This window comes from Panthera tigris, chromosome A3 (genome assembly GCF_018350195.1).
Source record: "Panthera tigris isolate Pti1 chromosome A3, P.tigris_Pti1_mat1.1, whole genome shotgun sequence".
Classification (NCBI taxonomy): domain Eukaryota; kingdom Metazoa; phylum Chordata; class Mammalia; order Carnivora; family Felidae; genus Panthera; species Panthera tigris.
Window position 1 is genome coordinate 105019987 of NC_056662.1, and position 7748 is coordinate 105027734.

Below are 7748 nucleotides of genomic sequence, written 5' to 3' on the forward strand. Positions count from 1 at the left end.
TTTTGCTCTTGGCCTAGCCATTTCTGATGGCCAAGAAAATCAGTTCATCTCTGTTTGCGTTCTTTTCATTCATTCATTCATTCATTAAAAAAAAAAAAAAAAAAAAAAAAAAAAAATATATATATATATATATATATATATATATATATAGTCTCCCTATCATACGTCAGGCACTGTTCTAAGCATTTGGGATATATTTGTAAACAAAATAGACAAAGATTCCTGTGTGGTGGGGGAGGGAGATATAAATTACACAGTATGTTAGAAGGTAGTAAGTGCCATGGGGACAAAAACCCAATGTTGTGTAGGTTAAGTGATCTGGAGTGTTGGGATACAGGGGAATGGACAAGTTTCAGTATTAAACATGATAGTTAGGGTACCTCATTGGAAAGGTAAGATATAAAGATTGAAGGAATGAGAAAGTTCATCAGGTAGATTTCTGGGGCAAGGGTGTTCAGCTAGAGGGTAGAACTAGAGCAGAGACCTCAGCATGGTAACATGCGTTACCCAGTGTGTTGAGACACAGGAAGGGCAAGGAGGCTGGACTCCCAGGATGAGTGAAGGTGAGAGTATCAGGAGAGAAAGATGGAGAGGTAAGGGGTGAGTGGGTTAGGTAGATAATGCAAGACCCTTCTGGCTGTCGTAGAAACTTCGGTTTTTACACTGAGAGAAATGGGGAGTCACTGAAGACTTACTCTAAAGAAATGGAGGGGGTGGCTACTGAAGGGTTTTGATTAGAGAAGTGCTATGATCTAAGGTATATTTTAAAGGGATCAGTCTGGGGTGCCTGAGTGGCTCAGTTGGCTAAGCGTCCAACTCTTGATTTTGGCTCAGGTCCTGATCTCACCGTTAGTAGTTCAGGCCCCCGTATCTGTTAGCACAGAGCCTGCTTGGAATTCTTTCTCTCCCTCTGTCTGCCCCTCCCCTGCTCGTGTTCTCATGAGCACTCGCTCTCACTCTCTCTCTCTCTCAAAAATAAATAAATAAATGTAAAACAAAATTAAAGGGGTCCATCTGGCTTCCATGTTGAAGATAATTGTATAAACAGGGACACTTGACAGGAGGCTCCAGTAGTAATCCAGGTGACAGATAATGGTGACTTGGACTAATTTGGCAGCAGGTGGTGAAATGTAGTTGGATTCGGATATACTTTGAAGATAATTAATTCCTATCACATCTGATGTGTGTGTAATAGGAAGTCAAGAGTGACTGGGTTTTGGGTCTGAGAACCTGTAAGAATAGAGTTACCATCAATTGTGATGGGAAAGGCTGCAGACAGATCACGTTTGGGGAAGCGTCTCATGAGTTCCATTTTGGACATCTTGAGTTTGGAGATATGGAGCAGACAGTTGGAAATATGGATCTGGACTTCAGAGGGGAGGTCTCAGCTGGAGATATAAATGTGTGTCACGGGCGTTTTGATAGTATTTAAAACTACATATCTGTATGAGATCAAAAGAGGTGGATAAAGAAGAATAGAAAGCTGAGGTCTGAGCCCTGGGTACTTCCCCATTTAGAGGTCAGGCAAAAGAGGTAGAATCAGAAAAAGAGATCGAGAAGGGAGGAGTAGTAAGGTAGGAAGAAAACCAAGAGAGTGTGATGTCCTGGAAGCCCAGTGAAGAAAGTGCATCAAGGAGGAGAATGTAGCGAACTTTATTGGATGCTATTAATGGATAAAATGAGAACTGAGAATTGGAGACTGGATTTACTAACACGGAAGTCATGGTGACTTTGACAAGAACAATCTCTGTGGAGTGGTGGGGACATGAGCCTGATTTGGGGCTGGTTTAAGACAGGGATAGAGGAGAGGAGTTTGACAAGTAGATCATTCTTTGAGGAGTTTCATCTAAAGGGAGGCAAACAAATGGGACAGAGGCTGCCAAGGGAAATATGGCCATTAAAAGATGTTGTTTTTTAAGATGGGAGGAACAATAGTATGCTTGTGTGCTGATGGAAATGGTCCAATAGAGAGTGACAATTTGGTTAAGAGAGAAAAAGAAGAGTTGCTGAAGTAATGTCCTTGAGTAAGTGAGATATAATGGTGGGAATCTGCAGAGTTCTCTTCTGGTTGCTTGTATTTTTCCAGTGGAAAAAAGAATCTAATTAGCAGCTGAGAGTGGGGATGGGAAGGACATGTTAAGGGCTTGAGAAAAGAAGGTGTGGAACTGTCATCTAGGAGTATAAGTGAGTGAATGGATCAGGGAAATATAAGTATGACCACTGGGCAGCATTAAGGACCCAATGGAGTTCCATCAGCATGGATTTAAAGTGAAATCAAGCTGTGTAGCCGTGTATTTTTCTCTAGCCACGTTTAGCTGCAGGTGTGGGGGTGTGGAGTAGTCAGAATTTGATTTCATTAGGTCTACTGTCATGCCAGGTGAGCATGACAAAGAAGCAAAGAATTGAGAGTGTATAGAAGGGGGCGGGGGTATAGTTATAGTGACTGACCAGAAATTTACATTAGGTCAGGAGGGGAGTAAGAACATCAAAGGCATGGACCACAGTGAAGGCTGGTGGGCTCAACAGACTTGAGGTTCTGGTGGGGTCAAAGGATGGTTGGGATCAGCAAGAAAGACAGGAGGTTGGGGTCAGAGAGTGGGGTGCGTGAAATTGAGATTATGGAGGTGTTGCAATTATGGATAATCATAACTCTGGGTTTAACGGAGGGAAAAATTATTGGAGAGAGGAGTTGAACAAACTGAGTGGCCTGAGTACTGGAAGGGTCATCTGTATCTACAGCAATTGCCAATAGTTAAGGTGGTATTGGAGAGCGCCTGGGTGGCTCAGTCGGTTAATCGTCCGACTTCAGTTCAGGTCATGATCTCACAGTTTGTGAGGCCGAGCCCCACATCAGGCTCTGTGCTGATCGTTCACAGCCTGGGGCCTGCTTCAGATTCTGTGTCTTCTTCTCTCTGCCCCTCCCCTGCTCATGCTCTGTCTCTCAAAAATAAATAAACATTAAAAAAAAAAAGAAGATGCTATTGGAAAGAGTGACAGTGAACCGGGATCTAGAATAATTGAACAATAACCCCTGGGGGGCAAGAGAAGACAGTCGTGATTCATATTGTCTGATGATGTGAAATTCAATGTGAGGTGCAAGGGTTTACAGAGAAGGGAGAGAATACTCCTAAAAGTGACAATGAAGACCAAGCAGGACACCCATCTCACCTCCAGGCCTAGGATGAGGGCTGTGACAGAAAGATCAGGCCTCGCTTGGGAAGGCTGCCAGGCAGCAGGGAGTTCAGGGGAGACCCAGGTGTCCTGTAGGGAAAGAAGCAATGAGAATGATTAGAGAATAGGTTGATTTTGCTAGCCATTGATCATAAAATCTAGAGGCCACAGAGAAGAGTTTCGGGTGTTAGGGAGGGTGAGAGAAGGCCACAGAATTGGGGAAAGACAGGGCCTGGTGGGGATCAGAGGTCTGGAAGCAAGGGGGGGAAGGGGACTTGGGAGCCAGGGAGATTTAAGAACTGACATAAACAGGGACAAGGAAACAGTGAGGTTAGTCCCATTGGATACAAAGTAGATGACGGTAGCAAGACTGAGTGTTGGGGTTCAGGAGGGATTTCTGGGGCTCCTGATGATGGGGGAAGGTTAGGGAAGCTCTCTGAACAGAGTGTGCCCCTGTCCCAGCCTGGCAAGTTCCTCCACCCCCACTCTGTAATTTTTCACCTTTTCCAAATGCTGCACCCAGCAGTTACGACAATTCTGACTGCCATGTTGTCCACTGGTTTTGAAAGAAGTCAGATTTTCCTGTCTCTGGTCACTGAACTTCCTGTTTCTCTAAAAGCCCTAAAAGCACTTCATCACATCCACCCCTCTCCCTGTCCAAGAGTACACAGCCAGGGCTCTGCTGACACCTGTCACATGGGCTATTGCCAGAAAAAGTATGAGTTCAAACAGTCATAGACATGCAACCCTCCCAGATGGGCATTTGGGGAAGGATGAGGCAGCCCCGAGGTCTATCAGTCCACCTAAAGGCTACGTCATCCATTCCCACATCTCCATACAAAACCTCTTTCCCTCTCTGTCTGCACAATAAACTGCTTTGGCAGGAAGAGCTTCCAAATTCAGGGAAGATGGTTTTCCCTCATGTGGTCCACGTTTCAGAGAACACATCTGCTCACCATCTTGGTGAATGAGATCGTGCTTCAGTCCCTGGCTGCCCAGGCCCCAGTTAATCACTTGGTCCCTGTCTTCATTCAGCTCCTCTTCTGGGCTTAGCTCTATCCTGGTCACAAGCCAGACCCATTCCTTTGGGCTCGCTCACAGCCTGAGTCGGCGGCCCTCTAATCATCTCCAGGGTTTGCTTCTGGATGTTACCCAAGGCACTTACAGAAGGAGGATTGGGGAAGGCAGCCCAGGATGCTAAAAAAAGCTTGGTGTTCGCTGAGTTAGAAGAAAGGAAGAGCTCCTGGGAAATAGGTGATGTTTCTTTTGCACATCCATGACAGCTGTTTGAACAATTTCTCATCTTGTGGTCTTCTAGGACCCTAGAAATCTTCTCTGCTCTGCTCTGGGAGGGCCTGACACCTTGTCTGGGGAAGCCCCACTTTCTCTCCTACCCTCACCTTAATTTACCACAATGAATCTCCCTAATACTTTAAGTATGGTAAAATGTCCATACTGGTATGTGACCAACGAGGTTCAATAGTTACCTCTTTAGTGAATATTTGCATTTTAGTGAAGGAGATGAGGGTCAGCAAATTCAAACCCCAATGGGCCAGGCTGTAGCGGGGAAGACAGGATAGGACAGCCCTGAAGGTGGGAGAAGTCAGAGTCCATGTCATTGCAGGGAGAGATTTGGGGGAGAAGCTAAAAAAAAAAATCTAGATATTTCTGTGCAATCTTCCAATTTTAAATGTTTGGTAGTTAACTTAAATAAAAATACTAGGATGGGGCAGCTGGGTGGCTCCATTGGTTGAGTGTCCAACTCTTGGTTTCATGAGTTTGAGCCCAGAGTTGGGCTCTGTGCTGGCAGTTTGGAGCCTGCTTGGGATTGTCTGTGTCTCTCTCTCTCTCTCTCTCTCTCTCCCTCTCCCTCTCTCTCTGCCCTTCCCCCACTCATGCTGTCTCTGTCTCTCTCAAATAAAAAAAAAAAAAAGCTAGGAAAGTCAGACAAAATAGGTCTTGGGCCAGTGGTCCAAAGTGAGTTACCAGTGACCTATATAAATTTAAACACACATCTGATTCTTTAACGGTTGATTTTTAGTAAAAAGGCCTCTTGGGCCTCCATGTGGTCCTGAAATCACACAGGAAGGGCTGGTCCAGGGCTGACCCTGACCTTGGTGACTTATATCCAGTCCATTTAGAATCTTGTTTCTATGGACAGTTTGTTCCTCCATTCACTGGGGTCTTGGAGTTGGTCCCCTGAGGCCACTCAGTTTAATGAGGTTGCACTCAGATCTGCTAGGTGCAGGTGAGTGTTGCAGGAATGTCTTCTTTGCTGTTAAAGGCAGTTAAAGACTGCGGTGGAGTTGTTTCCATTGATGGTCAGAAAGGCCATCAGAATTGATTATCCCCCAGCAGAAGTTCAAGTCATGACCAGTGGAGTCAGATCCTTGAGTTCAAACCTCTCTTCTGCCAGCCGGGTACCGGCTTCCTCATCTGTAAAATGGAGAATGAATAGTGACTTCTAAGTAGGATTTCTTGTTGAGATAGAGCTGGCAAAGCTTCCTTAGCATAGGGATTAAAGAGTATGCTCCCACATTGGAAGAGGAATTGGGACTACATTTTTAGAAGGATTATCTACTGTGTTCTAATGCGGCGATTTAAAGTTATTTTTACAGCCGTATTTAAAAACTGATAGTTCAGATCCATTTCACGCATCATCTTCAAACCTGCCTTGCTCTTGCTAACCTCTCTCCAAGCCATCAGGTGTCTGAATTTCCGGGGGATATTTCTGGTGTCTGAGTCCCTGAGCCTTAGGTGTGAGAACTCTAATAACCTCTTCTCCAGTGAAGTCTCTTGCTATCCAACAGACTCTGCTTCAGTGAGCTGCACCCCACCAAGTCCCAGGCCCAGGAGACTGGCTTAGAAAGTCCCACTAAGCTCTTGGGAACCAGCCTGCTCGGAAAAGAATTCCCTTTTCTAGTGGGACTTTATCCCCTCTTTTAAATCTACTCTGCTTCCAGCCTGTCCCCCCTCACCGCCAACAAAAAGTGCTACCAAAAATTTAGAATCAAGTTGTAAATTGTTAAATCTGATTCAGGTGGTTGCCTTCCAGCCAAAGGCACCATCTGGTCTATCTTGAAAGAGGAGTCAGACTTTCTTGAAGCCGGGTCCCAGCATGGGGTTCTTGTGAGAAGCCTTCTACAAATACCAGAGGAGGGAGGAAGTGTCTAGGATTGGGAATTAGGGAGAGGTATCCTGGGTAGAGGGAAAACCCTTAGGTTGGGCAGTCAGGGGGTCTCAGAGAGAGGAACCAATCAGGCTTCTGATACACATGCAGTCTGCCCTTCCCACCTCTGGGAGACCCGCCTACAGCGCCCCAGTGGCCCTGAAGTGCCAGGCTTAGAGAGGGGTGGGTGGCAAGGGGCTGCCCAAGAGCTCAGTCTCCCGGCTGGACTAGGATATTTATAGCACCTGTATTTCTGGGCCCGTCTCTACCTGGATTTATGCGGTCTGTGGCTGTAGCGTTTGTGAGGAATGAGGGGCGCACATCTTGCTGCAAGGGCTGTTCTTGGCCTTGGGACTCTGGCTGGAATGAAAGTTACAAAATCAAAACAAGGGGCCATCTGGGGGAACACCGAGACAGAGTGGCTCTTTCGTGCTGCGTCTGCAAGGCGGTCGGGCTGGTGAAACCCGGGGCTTTCCGACCCACCTAGCGTTATATTTATGGCAGCTGTGGGCGTGGGTGAGGCAGGTGTGAGGTGGCCGGGGAAGCGGATCCCACCCTCCCAGTTGCTTGGGGCTGTTCCTCCAAAGGGTTAAAGCCTGAAAGAACGTTCTCTCTCTGGGGATCTGCACTTTGAAAGAGGAGCCTGGAGAACACGTGGTGGCCCATCCTCTGTTCCAGAACAGCAAAACTAGAGTCCAAGTCTGAAGACCCATCATCCAGGCCCGCACCTTCAACTTTCCCTAATCAGTATGTGTCTGGCTGCTCTCAGACTATAATGACATAATTAAAACAAACAAACAAACAAACAAACAAACAAAAACAACCCACAAAAAAACAAAAAAACTAAATAGCCGTCCTTTAAGCTTTTCAAGAACCAGAGGGCAAATAATCCATAGGAAGACTGCTTTGGGACCTTCGGGCATTCTGTACATGCACGAGGGAGCAGTCTTGAGCAGGCTGGGCTGGCAGGCAGCCATCCACATGCCTACCTGTAAAGCCAGCCCTGACTGCTGCTTCTGCAAACTAGACTGGAATTAGAGGCCACAGGCAGGATGAGTAGGAAGATCTAGGAAAGCTAAGGGCAGTAGCGATACCCAGAGAAACAAAAACCTCGTTGACGTTTGTCCTGCAAGTTACTTTCCTCACTTAACCTAAAGGCAGCACAAATGAGGAAGCACTATTGTTAGGGTCACCATTTCACAGATGGAAAAACCGAGGCTTAGAAAGGCTAACGGACTTGCCCGAAGGTGACGCAGCAAGTGCCAACTTCAGTTTCAAACTCAGATTCTGGGGACTCCAGAGGGCCGGCGGGGAAACACAGAGGGCGAGAGAGCGGCCCCGCGGGGCGGGGAGAGGAGAGGAGAGGAGAGGAGAGGAGAGAAACGGAACCGGGGGCGTCGCGCAGGCC

At 46.7% G+C, this 7748-nt stretch overlaps 1 long non-coding RNA gene across 2 annotated transcripts in view; it reads right to left on the reverse strand.

Annotated features, from left to right (window-relative positions):
- LOC122237053 overlaps nucleotides 1–6695 on the reverse strand; it is a 58533-nt gene extending 51838 nt beyond the window's left edge. For both annotated transcript variants that reach the window (XR_006215255.1, XR_006215254.1), the window contains exons 1-3: nucleotides 6610–6695; nucleotides 5285–5607; nucleotides 3169–3261 (exon numbers count right to left, since the gene is read on the reverse strand). This is a non-coding gene — a long non-coding RNA (uncharacterized LOC122237053). The remainder of the gene's footprint in view (nucleotides 1–3168; nucleotides 3262–5284; nucleotides 5608–6609) is intronic.
- Between the last annotated feature and the right edge of the window lie 1053 nt (nucleotides 6696–7748).